This window comes from Oryzias latipes, chromosome 2 (assembly GCF_053564925.1).
Source record: "Oryzias latipes strain Hd-rR chromosome 2, Olatipes_Hd-rR_3.1".
NCBI lineage: Eukaryota > Metazoa > Chordata > Actinopteri > Beloniformes > Adrianichthyidae > Oryzias > Oryzias latipes.
This window is the reverse complement of record NC_136238.1, coordinates 50,570,106-50,595,500: the sequence shown is the minus strand read 5'-3', so window position 1 is coordinate 50,595,500 and position 25,395 is coordinate 50,570,106. Positions and strand designations below refer to the sequence as shown.

The 25,395-nt window shown below is 41.9% G+C and overlaps 3 long non-coding RNA genes across 3 annotated transcripts in view; all 3 read right to left on the bottom strand.

Annotated features, from left to right (window-relative positions):
• LOC144989566 (uncharacterized) overlaps window positions 1-3,225 on the bottom strand; it is a 368,718-nt gene extending 365,493 nt beyond the window's left edge. The window contains exon 1 of the long non-coding RNA XR_013653824.1: window positions 2,567-3,225. This is a non-coding gene — a long non-coding RNA (uncharacterized LOC144989566). The remainder of the gene's footprint in view (window positions 1-2,566) is intronic.
• A 17,236-nt stretch (window positions 3,226-20,461) lies between these two features.
• LOC144989454 (uncharacterized) lies at window positions 20,462-23,300 on the bottom strand. The gene is made up of 2 exons (XR_013653652.1): window positions 20,655-23,300; window positions 20,462-20,577 (listed from the first exon to the last, which is right to left on the bottom strand). It is a non-coding gene; the product is annotated as an uncharacterized LOC144989454 (long non-coding RNA).
• A 10-nt stretch (window positions 23,301-23,310) lies between these two features.
• Window positions 23,311-24,111, bottom strand: LOC144989567 (uncharacterized). Its single transcript, XR_013653825.1, has 3 exons — window positions 23,920-24,111; window positions 23,618-23,722; window positions 23,311-23,516 (listed from the first exon to the last, which is right to left on the bottom strand). It is a non-coding gene; the product is annotated as an uncharacterized LOC144989567 (long non-coding RNA).
• Between the last annotated feature and the right edge of the window lie 1,284 nt (window positions 24,112-25,395).

Sequence of the window (25,395 nt, the reverse complement as noted above, 5' to 3'; positions counted from 1 at the left end):
CATGTTCTAACAGGAAACCTTCATGTTCTGACAGGAAGTCCTGCATGTTCTGACAGGAAACCCTCATGTTTTGACAGGAAACCCTCATGTTCTGACAGGAAACCCTCATGTTCTAACAGGAAACCCTCATGTTCTAACAGGAAACCCTCATGTTCTAACAGGAAACCCTCATGTTCTGACAGGAAACCCTCATGTTCTGACAGGAAACCCTCATGTTCTGACAGGAAACTCTCATGTTCTGACAGGAAACCCTCATGTTCTGACAGGAAACCCTCATGTTCTAACAGGAAACCCTCATGTTCTGACAGGAAGTCCTGCATGTTCTGACAGGAAACCCTGCATGTTCTGACAGGAAACCCTCATGTTCTAACAGGAAACCCTCATGTTCTGACAGGAAACCCTCATGTTCTAACAGGAAACCCTGCATGTTCTGACAGGAAACCCTCATGTTCTAACAGGAAACCCTCATGTTCTAACAGGAAACCCTCATGTTCTGACAGGAAACCCTCATGTTCTAACAGGAAACCCTCATGTTCTGACAGGAAACCCTCATGTTCTAACAGGAAACCCTGCATGTTCTAACAGGAAACCCTCATGTTCTGACAGGAAACCCTCATGTTCTGACAGGAAACCCTCATGTTCTGACAGGAAACCCTCATGTTCTAACAGGAAACCCTCATGTTCTGACAGGAAACCCTCATGTTCTAACAGGAAACCCTCATGTTCTGACAGGAAACCCTCATGTTCTAACAGGAAACCCTGCATGTTCTGACAGGAAACCCTCATGTTCTGACAGGAAACCCTCATGTTCTAACAGGAAACCCTCATGTTCTGACAGGAAACCCTCATGTTCTAACAGGAAACCCTCATGTTCTGACAGGAAACCCTCATGTTCTAACAGGAAACCCTGCATGTTCTAACAGGAAACCCTCATGTTCTGACAGGAAACCCTCATGTTCTGACAGGAAACCCTCATGTTCTGACAGGAAACCCTCATGTTCTAACAGGAAACCCTCATGTTCTGACAGGAAACCCTCATGTTCTGACAGGAAACCCTCTGGAACCTCCACCTCAGTTGGTGATGATGATGTCTGCAGCATGTGTCACAGCAGAAACTAAAACAGAACACTTTCATTTCAAACATTGACACTAAACAAAGAGCCTCAGACATGACCTCAGCAGTGACCGACTGATGAGATTCCAACTTTAAAATCTCTCTGGTTTAAGTTGGAATCAAAGAATAGAACCTAAAATAGAGGTTAAATCAGGGGTGTCAAACTCATTTTGGTTCGGGGGCCTCATTCAACCCGTCTGATCTCTAGTGGGCCAGACCAGTAGCATAAAGGCAAAATAAAGCTTTATTCTTGTTTTTTTATTCAATTGGAAAACATGCCTCAACCAACATGGTAGCCTAATCATTTCTTATTACACATTCATTCACAGAGGCCAATGGATCTTACATAAAATTAATTTCACTTTAAAAAATATTGGTTTATTCAATTTTAGACAGACTGAATATTTTAAATCGGACACTGAAGCAATCCTGATAATAAATTCAAGAGGGGCTACAGAAAAAAATGAAACATCTTCCTAAAATGTAAACGTCCAAACGATGACAAAATGACACTAAATTAAACTTGCAAACATTTGTGAACATAAGAGTTTGGAGTTAACCTCCTTTCTCTCCTGAAACTTCACCAGACCATCAATATCAGGATTCAGATCCTGAGCAGAAACACATTTACTGTCATTCAAGTGTGCAAAACACAATGAAATGTCCATTATTATAATTATTCATTATTATAAGAATCTTTTCCTGGTTTCTGCCTGAATTTTGTGGCAACACCTGCCTTCTTCCTGACCTTTGATGGAGCGCCATCAGTGACCAAAATTACTTCATGTGACCAGTTCACTTCAACATCGTCCAACACAGTAGCTAGAGAGCTGACTGTCATCAGCTGTTGTGTCCGTCAACTCCAGAAACTCCACTGTGACGTCACTTCATCACCTCTAATAAATATGCACAGCTGTACACATCTGTGATGTTGGTGCTTTCATCAATAGTGACTGAAAATACAATAAATGACTGGATTCCTTCATATGGCTGCCCATGTTTCCTCAGAGACGTTCTGTCTGGAGTCATAATTCTTGACAGACTCGTGTTTAAGGTCGACTGCTTTTTGGGAACAAGACTTCTGCAGCCTTCAGCATTTTTCAATAAGTTCACCATCAGAAAATGGATTGGATGTTTGCTCCAACTTGTCTGCAATAAGGTAGCTAGGTGTCACTGCTCCATCACTGACGTCACGGCTGCAGTAAATCCAGATGGTTATTTATCGGTCCAGCTAATAGTTTCTAAATATTTTTTTTTCTTAACTGCAAATGGTGAAACTTTTCTTTGTGGAGAGTCTCATAGTGGAGCTGAATGTTATATTCTTGGAGAACCTGTTGATGACATACCAAGCATGCAGGTTCACTTCAACCTTTTTTTTCTTTTTGACAACATTTTGGTCATTAGTGTCACTACTGATCATCCTTCAGTGATGAAGCTCACAGGGAACCAGACTAGAGCCCTGCGCGGGACTATTTTCTTCATCCCGCTCCCGCCCGCGCCCGCTGAATTTTTGACCAATCCCGCCCGCTCCCGCAACGTATGCGTTACACTCCCGCCCGCTCCCGCAAAACTCATCGAATTTAGTCCCGCACAGTAATAGAGATGCATTGATTTTGTATCGTCTCCCGTCCCGCAGGAAAAAAAACACGTATTTTTATTGATATTATTACAGAGATTCATGTCCCTCCTCCAGCCTCATCTCTTCATGCATTCCTCTTGTGTAATGTGCAACTTAATTATTAAATATATTTTTACAAATCCTGTTCGGTTAAAAGTGTGCGTGTGTGTGCGCGCAGACAGACGGCCTGAAGCGCGATCTTAGTAAGAGGCGGGGCGGGGCGCACCCCCAACAACAGGTTAGATGACAGAGGCCATTAGGCGTCTCTACCTGATGCCTTCACGGAGCTTCAGTACATAAGAATCCAACAGCCGCTCAGCCTAACGTAGTCCGCTAATATATATTCATGAGATATTCATGGCAGCACTGATCCCGCGGGTTTCTTTTTCTGCCGCCCGCTCCCGCCCGCAGCACAATTCAAACCGCCCAATCCCGCAAGATTTGGGTTGGGTCCCGCGGGACCCGGCGGGACCCAATCCCAATGCAGCCCTCTAAACCAAACTACTGCCTACCCAGACACAGCTGTTAGGTTTCGTTTTTGGCACATGCAGAGTTATGTTGTTTCACCTGTTAAGCTTTTCCTTTGCTCCCCCTAGTGGTGGAATTGCGCATTTCAGTTATTTCTTTAAAAAATCATAACTCGCCACAGGAATGGACTAGAAACTTGCTTTCTTTTTTAAACATGCTTATGATTTTTACTCTTCATGTGTGGGCCAGACTAAACCACCTGGCGGGCCGTATGTTTGACACCCCTGGGTTAAATGCATCCAAACTGACAGACTTTGCTTCAAACATAAAGATATATCAAATGAAAGTTAAACGTGAACAGCTTTTTTGGTAGTGCATTTAGTGTAGAATGCAGGATTATAGCACTTTGGAAGAAAAAGGTCAGACTTGGGTCTGAAAAATGGAATGACTCAGAGAGAAACAAACCTTTTCAGACTGAATGATGCTGTCGCGGGGTCCCGCCGGAAAAGGATGCAGAGGAGCCGAGGTGAGTGGGTTCTTTCTTTAGTCAAGAACGGTGAGCTCTCCACCTCCGTCTCACTCATTCCTCACTACCTGTGATGCACCCTTTTAAATGATGAGCCCCTCCCATTGGGCGTGGCTCTTCATCATCTTCCAGGTGGCACCACAGGTAGATATTTTATACATAAAATATACACAAATACACAAAATAAAAACAGTGAGGGCCCCCTCGCCATCTGACGGTGCCACACCGTAACAGATGCTTTCTTCCTGTCTGGCTGGATGTGTCTGCTGTTTCCACGGTTACTGATGATGTCATCTGCCAGCAGCATCCGCTGCATCCTCCACCTGTCAATGGAAGGTTATTTCTACAGCATTTTAACAGCAATGTCAACTATGCATTATGATAACAGCAGAATATAAACTGTATCAAATGTGGCTCTGGTGGAGCCTGGATAACCGTCTTTCTGACTGAAGTCATATTGAATCTATCACTGAAAGGCCAGATAGGAGAGTTTATCAATAATTATTCACATTCACCAGTCAGCCGCGGTAAAGCAGGTTTTTGACTAAAGAATCAGAACTTAAAGTGAACTTTCCCAGAATGTGTCCTAATCATGAAATAATGTCTGAGTGATTGAAACTCTTTAAAGCCCTGAGAAGATTTTCTTCCTGCTTCTTGGTAGAAACATTTGTTTGTTTTTGTTATTAAAACGCTTTTTGGTAAGTTTATGGAAATAAAAATGAATTTGTGATTTAAAACGTGTTAAAAATGTGTGTTTGTTTTCTTTCTGGCATACTTTGAAGGAAAAAACAGATGTATTCTTGTTTGTGACGGGTTTTTATCCTGTTGGATCTCTGGTCATGACAGACTAAAATGATCTGTTAGCAAATGAAACTAATTGGCTGAAATATGAAAAATCTTAATAGAGAGACGGTGGCGACCCGGGCCTCAGTGCTGTTTCTGTTTCTGCATGCTTAGTGTGAATGTTTAGTCCTAACGTCTGAGTTTTCATACTTTTCCGCTGGCCTGATCCTGCACATTCAAGAATCCGTTCAGTCCTTATTTTCGTGTTTTGTTTAGTGATGATCCTGCCTCCTTTAGTGAAAATAGCGGTAGGTGTGTTAAGTGTAGTCTTGTGTTAGACTTGGAGGCCAGGCTGGAGCAGTTAGAAGCGCGGCTCCGCCATGAGACAGTCAGGGGTTTGTACCGGTTGGGAGGAAACATAGTGCTAAACGCAAAAACTTAGAGCACCCGAGACTCCACGTTAGTAATAGGTTCTCCCCCCTCAGCGACACACCCGCTGAACACTCAACTCTGGTTATAGGCTCTTCTGAAGTTAGAAACGTGGAGCTCCCAGCGGCTACAGTCAGGTGTTATCCGGGGGCCAGAGTTGGTGACATCGAGGGGAACCTTAGGATGTTAGCTCAGAGTAAGTCCAGGTTCCGTCGAGTCGTGATTCACGCAGGCGGTAATGATGCCCGACGGAGACAGTCAGAGGTGGTTAAGTTAAACGTAGCTTCGGTGTGTAAACTGGCTAAGACGATGTCCGACACTGTAATTTTCTCTGGTCCCCTGCCGAACTTAGTCAATGATGAAATGTACAGCCGCTTTTCATCATTTAACCGCTGGCTTTCTAGATGGTGCCCAGAAAACGGCGTTGGTTTTGTGGATAACTGGAGCGCGTTTTGGGGGAAGCCCGGTCTCATGCGGAGAGACGGCGTCCATCCCACCCGGGACGGTGCCGCTCTTCTTTCTAGAAACATTTCTGCTAGCCTTAGTCTGTTAACCTGACAATCCAGAGACGAGACCCGGGCGCAGAGCAGCAGTGTAAAACGCTCCTCTGAGCCTCCCTTAGGGTTAGTGCCGGTGCAAAACCCATGCAGGGAAAGTCAAGCAGGTCCTAGCTTTAGCTTATGTGCTGAAAGACAAATGAAAGGAGCGCGTCTTAGAAACCTTAAAGTGACAGACAGCAGTTCTCACAAGCAGAATTATGATGTAATTAAATGCGGTTTATTAAACATTCGATCCATTTCCTCCAAGTCCCTCTTAGTCAACGAATTAATTACTGATAAAAACCTTAGTCTTTTAGCCTTAACAGAAACTTGGCTCCATCAGGATGACTATGTTAGATTGAATGAAGCAACCCCCCCCACTTATGCTAACTATCAGAAATCCAGGATTTCAGGGAAAGGAGGTGGTTTGGCAGTAATATCACAGTCTAGCTTACTTCTCAGCCCTAAAGTTAAAAATGCTTATAATTCATTTGAAAGCATCATATTGTCTTTAAGTCACCCAAACAGGAAAACTCAAAAACCTGTTTTACTCATAATTATTTATCGCCCCCTCGGCCCATATTCAGAATTTTTAACTGAGTTTTCAGACTTCCTATCGACTATTGTCTTAGATTCTGATCAAATTATAATATTAGGGGATTTTAATATTCATGTTGATGACCCCAGTGACTGCCTAGGAAAGGCTTTTGCAGCTTTATTAGATGATGTTGGTTTCACCCAAAGTGTGAATGAACCCACTCACTGTCATAAGCACACCCTGGACCTTGTTCTAACCCATGGTATAGAGATCAGCCAGCTGAGTGTCCTTCCTCTTAACCCCATCATTTCTGATCACTTTCTGATTACCTTCCAGCTTACACTGGAACATCCTTCTGCCCCAGTGAATAAGAAACAGCTTAGAAGAATCTTAACTGACCGTTCTGTGTCTGAGTTTAAACACACAGTTCAGCCAGTACTTAGTGATATTCTGAGAAAATACTCTGAGTCCAGCTCCCATAGTATCAGTCCTAGTATAAATGACCACTTTGTTAATGATGCCTTACAAGCCCTCAGGAGTACACTCCATGTTGTTGCCCCCCTGAAACCTAAGTTCGTCAGACAAAACCGAGTAGCACCGTGGTTTAACGCTGAAACTCGTTCTCTTAAACGAGAAACCCGTAAGTTGGAAAGAGAATGGCGCCGCTCCGGTTCAGAGCAGTCTCTGGATATCTGGAAACATAGCCTATTAAATTATAAAAAAGCTCTGCGTAGAGCTAGAAGCCAGTACTATTCAACCTTAATATCAGAGAATGGAAACAATCCCAGATTTCTTTTTAGCACTATAGCTAAATTAACTCGCAGTCAGAGCTCAGTAGAACCACATGTTCCTGTTTCTCTCAGCTCTGATGATTTTCTTACATTTTTCGATAGTAAAATCTCAAATATTAGACATTAGTTAAATCAAGTTATTCCTACTATCAGCCCAGAACAGGCTGAAGTGGTAGAAATGGAGGCATCCATAGAAACCTCTGTAACATTAGACTGCTTCACTGCTGTGGATCAATAACATCAATTATTACGTCCTCCAAATCCTCAACGTGTCTGTTAGACCCAATTCCCACTAGACTTTTTAAAGAAACTTTTCCCCTAATTAATGATCCCATATTAACAATGATAAATGCCTCTCTGGAAACGGGTTACGTGCCACAGTCTTTTAAATATGCAGTTGTTAAACCTCTTCTGAAAAAGCCCAGTTTGGATCCTAGCATCTTGGCCAACTATAGACCGATATCAAACCTGCCCTTTATTTCTAAAATCCTAGAAAGAGTTGTAGTTAAGCAGCTTTACTGCCACCTACAGGACAACAGCCACTTTGAAGACTTTCAGTCGGGGTTTAGACCTCACCACAGTACGGAAACTGCACCAGTTAGAGTCTCTAATGACTTGTTATTGGCCTCAGAAAAGGGACTACTTTCTATTCTGGTCCTGTTGGACCTCAGTGCAGCCTTTGACACTATCGACCACGGTATTTTACTCCATAGATTAGAGCAGGACATAGGGATCAGAGGATCTGCTCTCCAGTGGTTTAAATCCTATCTGTCTGATAGGTATCAGTTCGTTAATGTAAATGGCCATTCCTCTCAGTGCACTCGACTCAACTATGGAGTCCCACAGGGCTCAGTCTTGGGACCGATCCTGTTTACGCTTTATATGCTACCCCTAGGAAACATAATCAGGAAACACAGCATTAATTTTCATTGTTATGCCGACGATACGCAGTTGTATTTATCCATGAAGCCTGACCAGAATGACCAGATAGAGAAACTGAACGCCTGCATCAGAGACATCAAGACCTGGATGACAATTAATTACCTCCTCTTGAACCCAGAAAAAACTGAGGTCATTATACTTGGTCCTAAAAACCTCAGAGATGCTCTGTCTGCTCAGATAGTCTCCCTGGATGGCACAAGTATAGCCCCCAATTCCACAGTTAGAAACCTTGGGGTTTTACTTGACCAGGATTTATCATTTAAGGCTCACATATCTCAGGCGTGTAGAACTGCCTTTTTTCACCTGCGGAATATTGCTAAGATCAGAAATCTACTTTCTAAGAGTGATGCTGAAAAACTCATCCATGCATTTGTTACGTCGAGGCTGGATTACTGTAACTCCTTGTTAGCAGCGTGTCCTAAGAGTTCCTTAAGAAGTGTCCAGCTTGTTCAGAACGCAGCTGCTAGATTGTTAGCTGGAACCAGCAGAAGAGATCACATCACTCCTGTGTTGGTTTCGCTCCATTGGCTCCCAGTTGATTTTAGAATCAAGTTCAAGATCCTCCTGTTAACCTATAAGGCCTTACATGGAATGGCCCCGTCCTATATTAAGGACCTCATAGTCCCTTACCAACCAATCAGAACACTTCGCTCACTAAATGCAGGACTGCTTGTGGTTCCTAGAATTAGTCAAAGTACGGTTGGAGGTAGAGCGTTTAGCCACCAAGCCCCTGTCTTATGGAATAAACTCCCAGCTCATGGAAGAGAGGCCGACTCAGTTTCTACATTCAAAGCTAGACTGAAAACGTTCCTCTGTGGACAGGATTATTGTCAAACTAGTTAGTATTCAGAGATTATTTAACTTAATGTTAATTTGTTTAAATTAAACTTAATAATAACTGTTTCTTTTAAAAGGCTGCTAGAAGTTGAAGCTGGGGTAACTATGGTGCACTGGGGTTCTGTCCTCTTTCCTGTTTTTACTTCTACCCTTCCTCTCCTCTATTCTTGATCATAATTTATCATTTAGTTCTCCATGCCTCTGTTTGCTGCAGTGCGATTCATGTATTGTCCCTCTTTTCCCTCCTGGGGAGTGGGAGTGCTTCCAGACTCCAGTTGGTTCATCCGTGCTCCAGTTCCTGACCGTTTACCTCGTCTCTGCTCCTGCTCCTACACCTGGCTGTGGTTCCTGTCTCCGGCTCGACTCGCGCCTTTGACTGTCCCGATAACCATGGCTGGATGAAGCTCGTCTGCTGGACTTTTATATATGTAGTTGTAGATTTAGATAAGTTAATTCTTCTCTAAGAGTTCTGGTAAATCGCCTGTCCGTCCTGGGGGAGGATCCCTCCTTCATGTGGGCACCCCTGAGGTTTCTTCATTTTTTCCAAAATACGTTTTTTTGGGAGTTTTTCCTTACCGCGAAGGGGGGTCTAAGGGCAGGGATGCCAGTATAGCTTAGTCAGTTTGTTAGTTCATTTTAGTATTTTCCTATTGAACTCTTTGTATTCATAATCCTTTTGATTTCATGTTTTACTTCGAAGCCCATCGAGACGACTGTTGTTGTGATTTTGGGCTATACAAATAAAATTGAATTGAATTGAATTGTTGCTATTGCTCGGAGCTGTCCGGGAACTTCTCGGGGTTAGCTGCTCCAATGCTCCCGTGACCTTGGCTGGATCAACGACACGTCTACGCCAGAGAGTCCTTATTAACCTTACGGCTCCGGGGAGACACCGCACCAAGTGATCTACCCGTGGAATTGAGGAGGAAGCTGCTGACACAGAGACTAAAGGCCCGTTCACACCGGGATGAATATCACCCGCGACATTCGCCAACGTTTAACGCCTCCTGACTAAACAAAGGGCACCAATGTGAGTGTGCACACCGACGCGAAAAACGTCACGCGTCAAAGCGTCAATTTTTAAAAAACGCCTCGGGTTCGTTTTTTTGGTTTGACGCGTATGTAGAGAAAAATGGACTCAGTCGGATTTGTGCGTGCGTAATTCTTGATTTGTGCGTAAATCAGGATTTGTGCATAAATTTGAATTTGTGCGTGATTTGTTACTCACATAATACGTTTTGTGTATAAGTTCAAAAAATATAAAATGAAAAAAATACAAAATGCAATTTACGTATGCACACATTAAGATTACAACAGCTTGAAACTACTTACACACACACATCTTTAAAAAACACGCATGAATCCCTTGTTACGCACACACGAAGCCAAAGTTACGCACGGATCTACCGTCTCACAAATTCGTCCGTAAGTGCTGCGTTTACCACATCAAATTCATCTGTAAGTGGCGTAGACCACAGCCACGCCACGTGCCCACTGAGCGTCCACGCTCTTCAAGATCACCTCGCCACGCCCGGGTTCAAGAATCCTGCCCACAGACTTTGTCTCGCTCCCGCTCTGGAAGTTCTGGATCTACAATCGAGAGCCACAGCCACGATTACCCACTACACCATCAACAACTGCAAGAAACATCAAGAAAATTAAACCTCATACTTACCTCTTCACTTACCTGCCTCTGCCTTTCTGGGTTTTCAGCATCTGGGTCCTTCCTCCGCGTTCTAGTCATGACCGAGCATTCCACTGGTATTTAAACGCAGCACTCACAGACGAATTTGTGAGACGTGAAAACAGTCTGACGGTAGATCCGTGCGTAACTTTGGCTTCATGTGTGCGTAACAAGGGATTCATGCGTGTTTTTTAAAGATGCGTGTGTGTAAGTAGTTTCAAGCTGTTGTAATCTTAATTTGTGCATACGTAAATTGCATTTTGTATTTTTTTCATTTTATATTTTTTGAACTTATACACAAAACGTATTATGTGAGTAACAAATCACACACAAATCCAAATTTATGCACAAATCCTGATTTACGCACAAATCCTGATTTACGCACAAATCCGACTGAGTCTAATTTCTCTCCATATGTTTGGTGGACCTGAACCTGAATCACCAACGTATCCTTGCCTTCCTGCATGCATTGGTTTTCTGCAGGGACTCCAGCTTCCTCCCACCATCCTAAAACATTGGTTCCTCTAAATCCTCCCTAGGTTTGTGTGATTGTGGCGCTGCTACAGACTGACTACCTGTCCTGGACGTTCTCTGCCTTTGACCACAAACAGCCAGGAAAGGCTCCAGCTAACCTGGATCAGGATTTACAGCAAAAAGGACAAAGCAGGTTTAGAAGATCACTGAATGAATGTCAGTTGTAAATGTGCTTGAAGTATTTTATGAATCAATGAAATCCCTTTATGCATTTGACCAGATGACCAGATGGACCCCTTCACGTCGTTGACCAATCGTATGGAACCCTTTCATGTTAAATACCCTCCTCCTATGTAGACAGTGATGTTTTTAGTCATTTTCCTATTTGGTATCACAAGTCATATCATCATCAAAATATTGATCACTGATATCAGAAGTTGCCAGTTTTCCACAGACCGTGCAGCTCTGTCTGGGTGGTTTAGAGAATGGAACTTAGTGTTTTAGCAATTGGAAAAAGCTGTAACATTTTCAGTTTACTTATCCTTTGAAAAAAAAGAAAATTATATTAGAAGAAATAAGAGTAACAACAATGTGCAATTTAGAGCAAAATGGGAAAAATCAAGAAAAGCAGACGACACATAGAGGGCAGGTGGCCTGACAGCTTTATTAAATGCCTTCAAGAGGGCTAGAGATGCCATCACACAGGCCACATGTTCAGACAAGGGTGGTCAGAACTTTCCATCTCACTTTTGGTGAAGATAATAGAAAGAATCAACATTGGCTTTGGGTTTTGTGGACCAAAGTCGTTGTGGTTTAAAAAAATGGGATCAATGGGTTTTGGATCCATCATTGAATCATGTAAGGAAGATCTGCATTTAGACTGTGTTGAAGAAATCTGTCAAAAATCTAACGGCGACTTAAATGTCTGCACATTATCATGTCAGGATGCAAACTGAACAATACATGGAAACCAGTGGAAAGAGGAGAAGGTGAGACAATCCAGAGCTGTGCTTTCAGAGGACACACATGGACACACAGGGACACACAGGGACACACAGGGACACACATGGACACACAGGGACACACATGGACACACATGGACACACAGGGACACACAGGGACACACAGGGACACATGGACACACATGGACACACATGGACACACATGGACACACATGGACACACATGGACACACATGGACACACATGGACACACAGGGACACACATGGACACACATGGACACACAGGGACACACAGGGACACACAGGGACACATGGACACACATGGACACACATGGACACACAGGGACACACAGGGACACACATGGACACACATGGACACACATGGACACACAGGGACACACATGGACACACATGGACACACAGGGACACACAGGGACACACAGGGACACATGGACACACATGGACACACATGGACACACATGGACACACAGGGACACATGGACACACATGGACACACATGGATACACAGGGACACACATGGACACACAGGGACACACAGGGACACATGGACACACAGGGACACACAGGGACACATGGACACACATGGACACACATGGACACACATGGACACATGGACACACATGGACACACATGGATACACAGGGACACACATGGACACACAGGGACACACAGGGACACATGGACACACAGGGACACACAGGGACACATGGACACACATGGACACACATGGACACACATGGACACACAGGGACACACATGGACACACAGGGACACACAGGGACACATGGACACACATGGACACACAGGGACACACATGGACACACAGGGACACACAGGGACACATGGACACACAGGGACACACAGGGACACATGGACACACATGGACACACATGGACACACATGGACACACATGGACACACAGGGACACACATGGACACACAGGGACACACAGGGACACATGGACACACATGGACACACAGGGACACACATGGACACACAGGGACACACAGGGACACATGGACACACAGGGACACACAGGGACACAGGGACACACATGGACACACAGGGACACACATGGACACACATGGACACACATGGACACAGCTCTGCAGATGCTGAGACTCTGATGTCAAACAGACAGAAATCTGTGCTAACCTCCAAGAATACCAGACAGAATGTTTAAAAGATGAAAATCCAAAAGAACTGCATGAAAATATGTGAGAAAGTTACCTGCTGTGCATAAACGCTTCAATATCAATATTAAAGAAAAAGATTGAAAAAATGTCTCCGAGTGCTGATGCTCACAAACTGAGACCAAACAGTTTTACAGAAGCTTTCAGAAACCAAATCCATGCTGCTCACTTACCTTCAAGAGCCGTCATATAAAACATAAATGATCAGTCCTAACCCAAACATGACAGCTGTTGCACATCCCCTCATGCACAGCGAGATACGATTTCAACAGGAAGAAGGAACCTCAAGGAGATTCTTCAGATAAAATATCAGTTCATCAAACGGACACATTCCACACAAGACACCAGAAAAAGATTCAGACCAGCTACTAAAACCAAGAGGGGAGAAAGAGCCAGAGCTCTACACATTTTCAAATGGACCCTTTGGCATTCACATGTGTAACATTTGGAACACTCTGCACTAAATGAGAGAATTTATGAAAAATTAGGGTTCTACTTTCCGTCTTGAATGTTTATTTTTTGTTTGTTTTTTCTCAATTCAGATCCAACATCTTCAACACGACACAATGATGTTTCCCAGTTACATTATGATTTGAAATATACATATATACACAAACACACCACCCTTTGTAGAAACCACTACCCAACTACACCCAGTCCTTAAATTATTTACACTTTAAAGTGTCTTTGGTGTCTGTTGTCCCTCTGGACCAGCGGTCGGCAACCCATGGCTCCGGAGCCACATGTGGCTCTTTCATGCTTCTGTCGTGGCTCCCTGTGACTTTGGAAAATAATGAGTATTTTATAAAAAAATTATTTTAGTTTATTTATTTATTTTTTCATTTTAAAATATAATTCTGAATTTGAAGATTATGGTAAACTTGTAACATTAAAATGAAACGTTTTTAATATTTTTATCGCCCAAAATATGCGTCACATCCGCCGATGTGCGACATTCGAGTTCTTGGCGTCCCTCACGACTGGCAGCCGGCGTTTACCAGCGTGATCTTTGACCCCTCCTGCCTGGAAGGTAAATAAATGATGGATAAATCCAAGAAAAGGAACATTTCTGAAGATAACAGAACGTTTATGGGACAGAAGCAGGCTGAGCTTTTTTTTGTTTTGCATTGTTCGTTCAGTGCTGGTGGATAATATTTGGATAAGTTTGTTTGGATTTTTATCTCATAAATACGAGGACTCAAATAAACAGCGGGTATTTTATTTGAACTGAAGCATCAACCAAGTGTAAATGTCATGTGAAGGCCTGACTTCTGCTCAGCTGTCCTGCATTTCTGTTTGATTGATTGTCTGCCTATTTAAGGTGTTTGTTTCTGTGCTCAGTGTCGGAGCCTTTTCTGTTCTGTGGTTCCTCTGGCATTAAAGGCCTTCTTCTGGATTTCCTTCTGTTTCCAGTTGTTCCTGCCTGCGTCTGGGTTTTCCCTTCTATACCTGACCGTGACAGTAAAGGTAAACTTTATTGTCCTCAGAGGAAATTTGTTCAGGCCACAGAGCTTCAAACTGTTACATCATACTTCAGCATTCGCACATCACATACATGATAAAGAGCATGAAGCGATTACATAGTAAATAGATAAAAACAGAGTATTCAGATTTACCCCCCAGGCCTGACCCACATAGTCGAGAACACAATAGAAAAAAGTAAAACATTTGTAAAAAGTTTAATACGGTCCCTTAAAACCACATTGCTAAAAGTTATTTTTATAAAATCCAGTAACTGTTCTCAACACAAAACTCTCCATAAAAGACAACGATTAAAAGTAGGACTGGAGTCCAACATAATTAATACATAAGCTCATTACAACAAGTGGGAAGAACAATTTGGTTATTTCTAAGGCGGCTGCTCTACAAAGATTTCCCTCTGCAGATACAGCTAATCAGTTCTTGTTCAGCAGGGTAACTGCTGCTGGAATAAATGAAGATTTGAATCCAACTGTTTTGTATTTGACTGCTCTAAACCGTCTGCCTGAAGGTAAAAGCTCAAATTCTGGGAACAGAAAGTGACCGGGGTCGTTTGTTATTTTCCTAGCAAGCCTGAGTGTTGTTTCCTCATATGTGACTTCAATGTTCGATGATCCCTACAGCCACAGACCGCGAGGACAACGTTTAGATGCTTGTAAAGTTTATTTTTATCTTTGACACTAAGTGCCCCAAACCATGCTGCCATTGCTTACCTAGCCAGACTTTCCAGGACTGCATTGTAAAAGGTGATCAGTATCTTAGAGCTGACACCAAACAGCCTCAGCCTTCTCAAAAAGTAGAGTCTTTGGGCGAGTTTTCCACAAAGATAATCTACATGAACAGTCCATTTCAGCTGGTTATCAATCCAGACACCCAAATATTTTATAGAGTTAACTGCTTCAATCTGACTGCTTCCAATGGCCAAAGGTCTATGTGAGGTGACCCCTTTAGGGTCAAATATGATTTCTTTGGTTTTTGTTGTGTTCAAGAGCAAACTATGATCCTCGCACCATTTATTAAAGTGTTTGACCTCATCAAAGTAAATTGAAGGGTTATCTGCAACGGAAAGGAGACTGATAATAATTGTGTCGTCAGAGAACTTTATAATTTTGTTTTGGGTGTGGCTACTTTGGCAGCAGTTAGTGTAAAGAGTAAAGAGCAAAGGTGAACTCACTGCCCCCTGTGGTATCCCAGTATTACAACTTAACCTTTTTGAAAATGTGCCATTGAGCTTTACTTGTTGTGTTCTGTCAGTCAGGAGTGAAAAAAACCATTTAACATGTCTGGATTTACCTTCATTTCCAACATCTTTTTGACCAGGATCGCGGGTTGAACAGTGTCAAAGGCAGAACTAAAGTCTGCAAATAACACTCTAGCATAAGTGTTAGGTGCCTCTAAGTGCTTTAGGATGAGGTGAGATGCACTGATCACAGCATCAGCAGTGCTGCTGCCATGTTTGTATGCAAATTGCAAGTTATCCAAGAATGGTGACACCTCTTCCTTGAGACACTCAATCATGATTTTTCTAAGCACTTCATTGCTATACATGACAATGCGATAGGTCTAAAGTCATTTCCAGACTGTGGGCTGCTGATTTTTGGAATTATGACAGAGTTTTTCCACAGAGCAGGAACCTCACAGCTCTGAATTGACTTTTGGAACACTGGAGCCCAAGCTTCTGACAGCTCTTCAGAACAGTTCCTATACAGGAATGATGTTAAACCGTCTGGACCTGCTGATTTATTATTTGGCACTTTTCTAAAAGTATTGATTACCAAGTCACGATTTATAAGCTCAGTACATGGACAGCATTCACCCAGATTAAGAAAATCAAAGTCAGCCATGTGGCCCCCGTTATGTGAATCAAACCGCAAAAAGAATTTGTTCAATTCATTTGCTTTGTCTGCACTAATCGTAGTTGTTGGTTGTGTTTTGACAGAATTCATGTTTGTCACTTTTTCATTGTGTTCCATAGGTGTTTGGTGTTTTTGGCATTGAAGCTGTTCTCAATGTCAAGACGATGTTTGTTTCTAGCTTTTTTATAGCAATGTCCAAATCCAATATTATCATTGTTATTAAAAGCAATCTTTTTTAGATTTATGCAACTTTTTACTTCCTTTGTAACATAAGGTTTGTTGTTAGGGAAATGTTTGAAAACTGTTTTTGGAACAATACCATCAAATGCTTTTTGTTACATGCAGAAATAAAATTCTGTGTTCTCTGCAGCGGTTCGTTGATTTAATTTTCAGAAATGCAATAGTTTTTTGTACACAGGGGTGCTCACACTTTTTTGGCGTGAGCTGCTTTTGACACAACAACGCCTTGAAGAAGACCCACTGGAGAACAGGTGCTATCTCACCTTTACACAACTAGTTAGTGTGATTGCATGAAATATGTCTCATGGGTCGGTCTGAATGCATAAGTATGCGTGTGTGAACATCAGTTCACACACGCATACTTATGCATTTGGATATATGTCACTTATAAACCTGACTGTAATGATTGTAAACATCCAGCAACTTGTTGCTTCATGCTGCCTCACAGTTCAACCCCCCTTCTTTAATCACTGTCCCCCCCCCACAGCATCTCTCTCTCTCTCTCTCTCTCTCTCTCTCTCTCTCTCTCACTCACTCACTCACTCACTCACTCACTCACTCACTCACTCACTCACTCACTCACTCACTCACTCACTCACTCACTGACACACACACCCCGTCCAACACCAAAGATTTTCAAATATGATTCAAATTAATAAAGTTTGGCCTCAATTCCAAAAGGGGTTTATTCAGTCATACCTTTGGTTTGTCTGAAAATTAATAACCCCTCTTGTTAAAGTAAAATATGTCCAACACATCTGTCTGCCCAGCTGATGGACAGGTTAGAAAAAGAGAAACCAAAACAACAAACAGGTTACAGACAGAACTGGAGGTTTTATCTCTGTGTTTTCATGGAAGTGTTATTACGATAAAAAAGGTGATTTTATTCTAATTTTTCAGTCATTTTTATTCCTTGTTTTAAAAAGAGGACAGAGATCCTGAACTCAGAGCAGTAGAGCTCCCCCTACAGGTGGAAGTAGGGAACTTTAAGGGCGTCCAGAGGAGGAAAGACTGTGAGGTCTGTGAGCTGCAAGTGGTGGAGGATGAATTTGATTTCTGTTTTATTGTCCTTTGTATGAAAAACACAGACTTTGTTTGTATGAGGTCATAGAACAGAAATGTCCTGATTTATTTTGGTTTCTGAAGATAATATTTTATGCTGGCTTTATGAAAATGAAAGTTTCTGGAGTCAGATTTACAATAAGAACAGAATATTTCAGCATCCGTCCAACAGCAGCCAACAGTTTATAAAATGAACACGAGCATTGAGCTTTTACTTTCCTAAAGGTTAGCGTTGAACATCACACCCTGGTCATAACCCCCCCACCCCCACCCCATAAAAAACTCATGGTGCAGAAAGCATCAGGATGAAAAAATCAGAGTTAAACATCCTCAGACAGATGGAAAAAGAGAAAGCTGTGCTCAACCCAACATCCACCAGAGCAAACAAAGGGGATCATTTCCCACAATCCCATGCTGCCATCTCCATGTCATGATTACAGCTGGCAGCCCCCCCCCCCCCCCCCCTTCTGTGTGTTCACAGCTGTTTTCAGTTCTGATGATGTGTGAGGCATTTCAGTTCCTGTTTTTGGGGTTTTCAGAGGGAAGTTTGTGTGATTTGAAGTGAATCTGTAGACTTTTGGTTTGAGTCATTCCTGCCTTTGGGTTCCTTCGTCTCCAGTCGTTACACTCCAACAGCAGACCCAACGTGCACGTGACGCCTCTACAGCATGTCTTTAGTGTCTGAATGCAGAGAATGACCTCTCCACTCCTGCTGGTGTTGCCGCTACACTGAGAGGCAGCTGGAGCAACTTTGTTGCTTCTGGAAGCATCTGGATGAGCTTCCAGCAGCTGGAACTGTGTCTGCTAACTCAGCAGTGTAGCTACTGTCAGCTCACGTCTGCCCCCTGCTGGAGAGGAAAGCCTCACCTGAAGCCTTTCCTCCTCTGTTACAGCAGCTCTACGTCTCTGTTAGAACTGAGTCCTGCTGAGGTTCTGTTCTGTTTCTGTTCTGTCTGTGGTCATTTAACACTAAAATTCTGTTATTTTAATCTCAGAGACTGTGGGAAACGTGTCGAGTCAACTGATAATGTATCTTTAAAAAGTAATGTTGACTGAATGCACCTTTTTACATTTGATCACAATGACAGGTGAAGCTGAGCCTGACTGAGTGTTCCAGCTGTGGCCGTATTTGGTTTTGTTCTCTTTCTTGCACTGCATGCTGGGAGATTGGTAGCGGCGGCAGCATGGACGGTGTGGGTGAGTGAGTTTGAGAGTTTGACAGAAAGTTTGTGTGGTTTAGTGCTCCTTTTTTCGTTTTCTATTTGGAGTTATTTACTGATTTTAACGATTTTCACTGGTGGTTTCAACTCCCCCTGGCTGCAGCCTGCAGAACTGCACAACCTAGTGGAATGCTGGAACGCTGAGGAATGTGAACACGCTGTGGAATGTTAGCCCCGTCCATGCTGACCCCGTCGTCTTCTTTGGTTTCACAAGTTTCCATGTGCATATATTAGGGAGTTAATACATTTAGTCTGGCCTCACGGACCAGGAGAAAGTATGTGTGGCCGACTTTTATCCTTGGACGCACTTAAAATATGTGCAGACGATGGAGCAATGTGGATCGTTTCTGCATGCATTACGAACGGCCAACGTGAATTTCCACCGGTTTGTGTGTTTGAACGGACCTAAATAAATGTAATTAACCGCCTCTAGGATATGTACAATCATGTTTTAAGAATTTTCTTTAGAAAAATGCCCCCTTTTATAAATGGTTACAGGAGAAAAGGGCAGCAAAGCAGCTGACTGTAACTAGTTATATTCTACAGTCTGTCATTTACTGATCAATGGTTTATTGTTATATGTAAAATGATATCACGTTATAAAATATATAATTTGCATGTTGACATGTGGACATTTTTGCGGCTAGCAGGTGTGTTGATAATATTTGAGTGTGTGTGAACAGGCTCCGCCTTTTTTGTACTACATTTGAACCGTACCGTAACGATAAACAACCAGTAAACCTGTCTGGTCTATGCTGCTTCATGGTCTTACCCCCCTTCCCCTCCTATTATCACCCTCCTACCCCCCCCTCTCTCTAACGTCCCTCTCTCTTCTTCCCCTCTTTCCTTTTCCGTCCGGTCCAACACCAAAGATTTTCAAACAGGATTGAAATTAATAAAGTTTGGCCTCAATTACAAAAGGGGTTTATTCAGACATACCTTTGGTTTGTCTGAAGATGAATAACCCCTCTTGTTAAAGTAAAATATGTCCAACACAAGAGGCCCTCAGCTCTCATCTGTCTGCCCAGCTGTTGGACAGGACAAGTTAAAAAAAAAAACAAAAAAAATAAAAAATAAAATATATAATTTATCACACATAGGTTCCACAGACATTGTGTAATAACTGTTGTGTATTTATGCTCAGTCTCTCACATCTCAAGGAGTGTATAGTCTCAGGTGGGTTAAACATTTAAAGTAAAACCCCTGACCTCATGCTAGACATGCATGTGTGGGTTTTCTCCAGGCCTTCCTCCCACTGTCCAAAAACATACTTAATAGGTAAATTGGTCACTCTAAAAAGTCCATAGGTGATTGTGGTCCTGCGACAGGCTGGCGAGCTGTCCAGGGTGTCCCCTGCCTTCAATAGCAAGTGCCAGGGATAGGCTCCAGCAGCCCCGTGACCCCAAAAGGAATGAAATTGAATAGAAGATGAATGAATGTAATGCTACAGTCATGTAGCATTATACATATACCAATATGAAATATAAAAAAAATAAAACAGAACACAAAAACAGCAGACACTGGGATTTATTGTTCCTCAAAACAAACAGACCTTTAATTTTTTCTTGTCCATAATTTCAGAACAAAAGGCCTCAAAGTGGCTGAAAAACTGGAAAGAAAAAGTGAAAAGCTCCCTCAGTTCCATCAATCTCTCATCAGCAGGTTTGCAGTTCTTTAAGAATCTCCTTCTGTTGTTCTTGATCCACCTTCAGAACATCTGGCAGGGAACATCTTCCTTTAAAGGACTGCAACTGGCACCATGGGGCTGCCTCAATGGTGCCGTGCAGTAAAGCATCTTCTTCCTGCACAGAAAATAAAGGTCATTCTTAGAGTAGAGACTGGAGATGGCAACAAATGTTGAGTTCAAGAGGATCCATACATTCCTTCCTGTCCCACTGCTGGTCTTCATGTCACCTTCCCCTACAAAGAGAATAGAATGAAAATGAAAAGATAGAATTGACACTAACAAAAGATCCTGGACATCCCATCTCCTAAACTTTTATAATAAATACAATATTCTATTATATTTGAACGGGCATCTCAGGTCACCTAAATAATCTATCAGAGACTGAAAGCAGAGAAAACTGTGTATGTGTCCAACAGCTCTAGCTTCAATAGTTCCTGATGAGATGGATTCAGAATGCATCTTTTTTATTGAAGCACCTTCCTCCTGAAAGTGGCAGAGGGATTAACAACAGCAGCCTCAAAGCAGAGCTTCAATGTGTGCCTCATGAATTCAGTGACCTCCTCTCACCTGGAGTTTCCGCTCCTCCTTTTTCTGGCTGCATTCTTTCTTCTTCAGACCTTAGTGAATCAATGAAAATGAATGTTCACCATCAAAATATTAATAAAAAGGTCCATTCAGAGTTTTCAGTAAAATATGTAGTAAAATATTAAGGATTTTATAAGTGTGATCATATAAAGAGCATGGAAAGTTTGTCATTAAGAATTCTTTCTTCTCCTCTGCCATCAGACTCCTTAACAGCTGACTGGAGTCTAGAAAAACAAACTGCACCTTTGCTTATCCTAATTGCTGCTACTGTCATTGTCACTTTTGCACATTTGCACTTTTACAACTGCCACTCGACATCTTGTGTTTTTGTGTGTATGATGTGAGTGAATTGTTTTGTTTCCTCTATACTTTTGGGCATTCGGAGCAGACAGCAAAGAAAGAATTTCATTGTGCAGGGAAACCCGTTTCTTTACTGTGCATATGATAATAAACCCTTTGAATCTTGAATCTTGAATTAGGTGCAGACACCACCGTCTCCTAATTTGCTTCATGTTTTCCTTTGAAGAAATAAATACAGAGTAGGTCAGAATTTACAAAGGCCTCACTGAAATCGCACTTTGTTCCCGTGACGATGTACAGAACGTACTGAAAGTCAAAAATTACATGTTAATATTTGGAATCCATGTGACATTTCTGAATGTTATCTTTATATACCAGGGTCACTTACAAAAGAAATAAATATTAACCAGTTTTTAGTCCTTAATTCTTGTTTTCACTTTTTAATGCACACACAGCCAGCCAGTCAGTTTTCACCCAGCGCATGTTATAATTCATTATAAAAACCTTATTGACATTGTAATAAAGTTAGGTTTATGTTTCATTGATCTTTATTGAGGAGAACATTTAATGTCCATGATCATTTCTAATCATTTGTTTTTGAAAAGCCCTGGTCTTAACATTATGACAAACACGCCACAGTTGTTCCAGCACCCTTCATTCGCCAGACCCTGGGGGTGTTGAACAAAAGTTTTGATTAAAGGATAGTAATCAAATAGAAAGTTTTAGCTGATGCAATGACAAATCAAACCGGAATATCATTTCTGCCAAGTGTCCTCCAGGGTCCAGGGGAGAGGAGGTGTGCAATGTGTCTGGAAATAAGCACAGTTTAAGTTAACAGAAGAAAATAAAAGCACAGTGTAAGTTAACAGAAGAAAATAAAAGCACAGTGTAAGTTAACAGAAGAAAATAAAAGCACAGTGTAAGTTAACAGAAGAAAATAAAAGCACAGCATTTTCATGTATTTACACAAGAACTCCAATTGAAGTGAACTCAGGAAAAGGTGGGAACTTGAGTCATTTATTGAAACGGGCTCAAACAGAACTGTCCAACTCAAACGGGATCTATGGTTCTGTTTCCATCGGTTCAACGATTAAAAATGAATAGTAGGGCTGCACAATATGCACGATAGTCGTCAAGTACTTCAAGCTGCCATAAGACAGTTTTAGCATTTAAGGAACCATTTATTTCAATATCCAACGAGTTTGCGTGTTGCAAATCCTGTTTTCGCAATAACAATTTACAGTTTATTGTGCAGGCCTAATGATTAGATATTTTTATATTACTCATTTAACACAGAACCATGAATCTTAAAATAAAATAAAAATAAACGACAAGTGGTTTAAAACTGATCTACCACTGTCCAGAACAGACATTGCCCGGCGAGAAACCTGATTGGATGTGTTCTACTGTCATCTCTCCAACCGCTGCCACTGAAGGGATTTAAATAGAAAATCTCTCTGGCCTGTGGCCTCAGTCGCTGTTAAATGTTAAAAGCATAACAATCGCTTTTATGTTGTTTGGATTAATAAGTAAAGAAATTACAAATGTGCTTACACAGAGGATCCAGTGCCCAGGAACAAAGACAGGGATGATGATGATGATGGCATTTCATGTAAGTTTGATGAATTGATTGCAAATTAAATACGCAGTATAATTTTATAGACACAATGAACTTCTTTGAATCATAATTGAAAGTAGTAAAGGAAAATTTGATGATCAAATAAGCCTTTCTTGGACATACCAGAGGCCCCCCAAACCTTCTCAAACACCTTGTTGTAGTTGGACCTAGTAGACATCTTCTTCCACAGTCTAAGGACAAGATCCATTTTGGAGCCTTTGCTGTCTACACCACACTGTTTGCAAAGTGCCCTCACTTCCTGCACCTGTGTTGAAAAGACAGTAATTATTCTTAAGAATCTGCTAAATACATCATAACTTTTGGTCAGCAGGTGGATTTTGTACCGTATTCATTTACCTTTAAGTTTAGAAGTTCATCAGATAGACGCTCCTCGTTAATCAGGTCATATTCCTCTTTGTTGGATTCCTTGGCTATTTTAATTTTTTCATATTCAGTGTTCAGGACTGAATTAGACTTTCTGGTATGTGGGCCAATCCATGGTGACCAGTGATGATAGCTTGGGGGCACAATGAAAGGGTTCTTCCTACCAACTTTGGGATCAAATGGGATGAGTATTAGTAATCATTTATCCATTTGTAGCACCAACAATGCAGGAAACATGACATTTTGTTGTGTATTTAAACTTGCTTACCTGGGATCAAACCACGACTTAGCATCTCTCTGGCCACAGCCTCCCAAAAGTCCACTATGTCGACATGACCTTCATAATCATCCGGGGGGCTTTGGATTTCACTCACTGTTCAACAACAGTCATTAAGTATTACAAATGTGATAGCCCGGGGAAAATTAAGTCACTGCCCGGAAAAAGATCACTACACGTGTATGTTTTTTAGAGGCAGCAATATTATTATTTATTATATTATATTATTAACTTAGGATAAGCTGGTTTAAAATTATCATGGATAAGGGAATATAACAGCTTATTTAACTCACCTGGCAAACTGAAGACACCTTTTTTGTGAAGATCCATTACAACGACAGCTGGACTGTGTCCACATGAAACACACGTGAACGCGTAGTCATGTTTTGTGAGGGCCTCAAAGTGAAGGTAGGCATGAAGTATCCTCTCCCTGTTGGGAAAGGACACCCTCTCTGTGGTCTCGATGATTTCGATGACTTTACTGACAGCCGTGTAATTATATTTCATATTAAACAGTTTTATTCAATTAACAATTTTCCAAGCATGCAAACAATCAGAATATATTTTATCACCTGTAAAGCATTTCTTATCATGAGGCACAGGTGCAAAGACAAGGTTACATGGTCATCAAAGTTGTGGATGCCATCCTCCCACTGCTGGTATCGATATATCATGCCACACCTGAGGCATGACTTTCTTTATGTTGATACGCCTAAAAACAGAAACAACAATACACTTTTGTTATTTTTAATGTGCAATTTCACGTTAATTAAATAATCCGTAAGACTCGTACTGAAACACACCCAAGATGACAAGGTGATGGATGTACTCGTAACAGTACTTACCTTCAACTACACCTGTGCTGGTTAGGATCCTGGCTTTGGAGGTTATGATTTTTTCCTCACCAAGTGGGTATTCACACTTGACGCATTTTGTTTCCGCTGGGATTACGTATTCTGGAAAGCTGTCCTGTGTTCTCCCATCTCTAGACTGTTCAATGAGAGCCTTGGGTAGTTCTGCTGGAAGCTTTTTGTCTGTCAAAAGGTAATTGAGCATTTTTAAGATGGACTTGTCATTTGGTGGATAACTGAATATGCTGCTGCTTGAATCTTCGCTGGAATCCTGAGATTGGTGAGGTAACTCTGCCTCAGTACTTTTCACCTTCTGAAACAACCCCTCATTTATGACAAAGAGGTGCCATTTTGCAATGGCTTTATGATTGCAGGACTGTCTTGCTTTAGAGCATGAACAATGCCAGCTGTTCTGTTTTCGGTCATATGAAACTATCGGCCCAATCTACTATAATATGAGATTTTTGGCTGAAAGACAGAGATGGGAATTCTTGATGGTGGACCACCCACAGTCAGCTGCACCAAAGATGTGGCATTTTACGTGGAGAATCTTTATTTCTGTTTCATTCCATTCCATGCCATGCTCAACAACACAAAACACTCTTGTTAGTGTTCAAACTCACTTTTAGAATCTGTCTGTTTGCAACAAACACTTTAGTCTTGGTAGTTCATTATAGAATGGTCAGACATGCAATATAAATGAATAAATCTGCACATCAAATGACAATCTAGAGCTGCAATGTCTCTCATTGATTTCTGAGCACAGTCCATGTTATATGATAATGGGTAACTGTGACCAGTAGCGGTTTTAGGCACGGGCCATACGGGCGATCGCCCTGGGCGGATAAATGACGGAGGGGCGGCGCCAGCGGCTCAGCTCTTGTAAAATACTTTATGCATCACTATTGGTTTACTTAT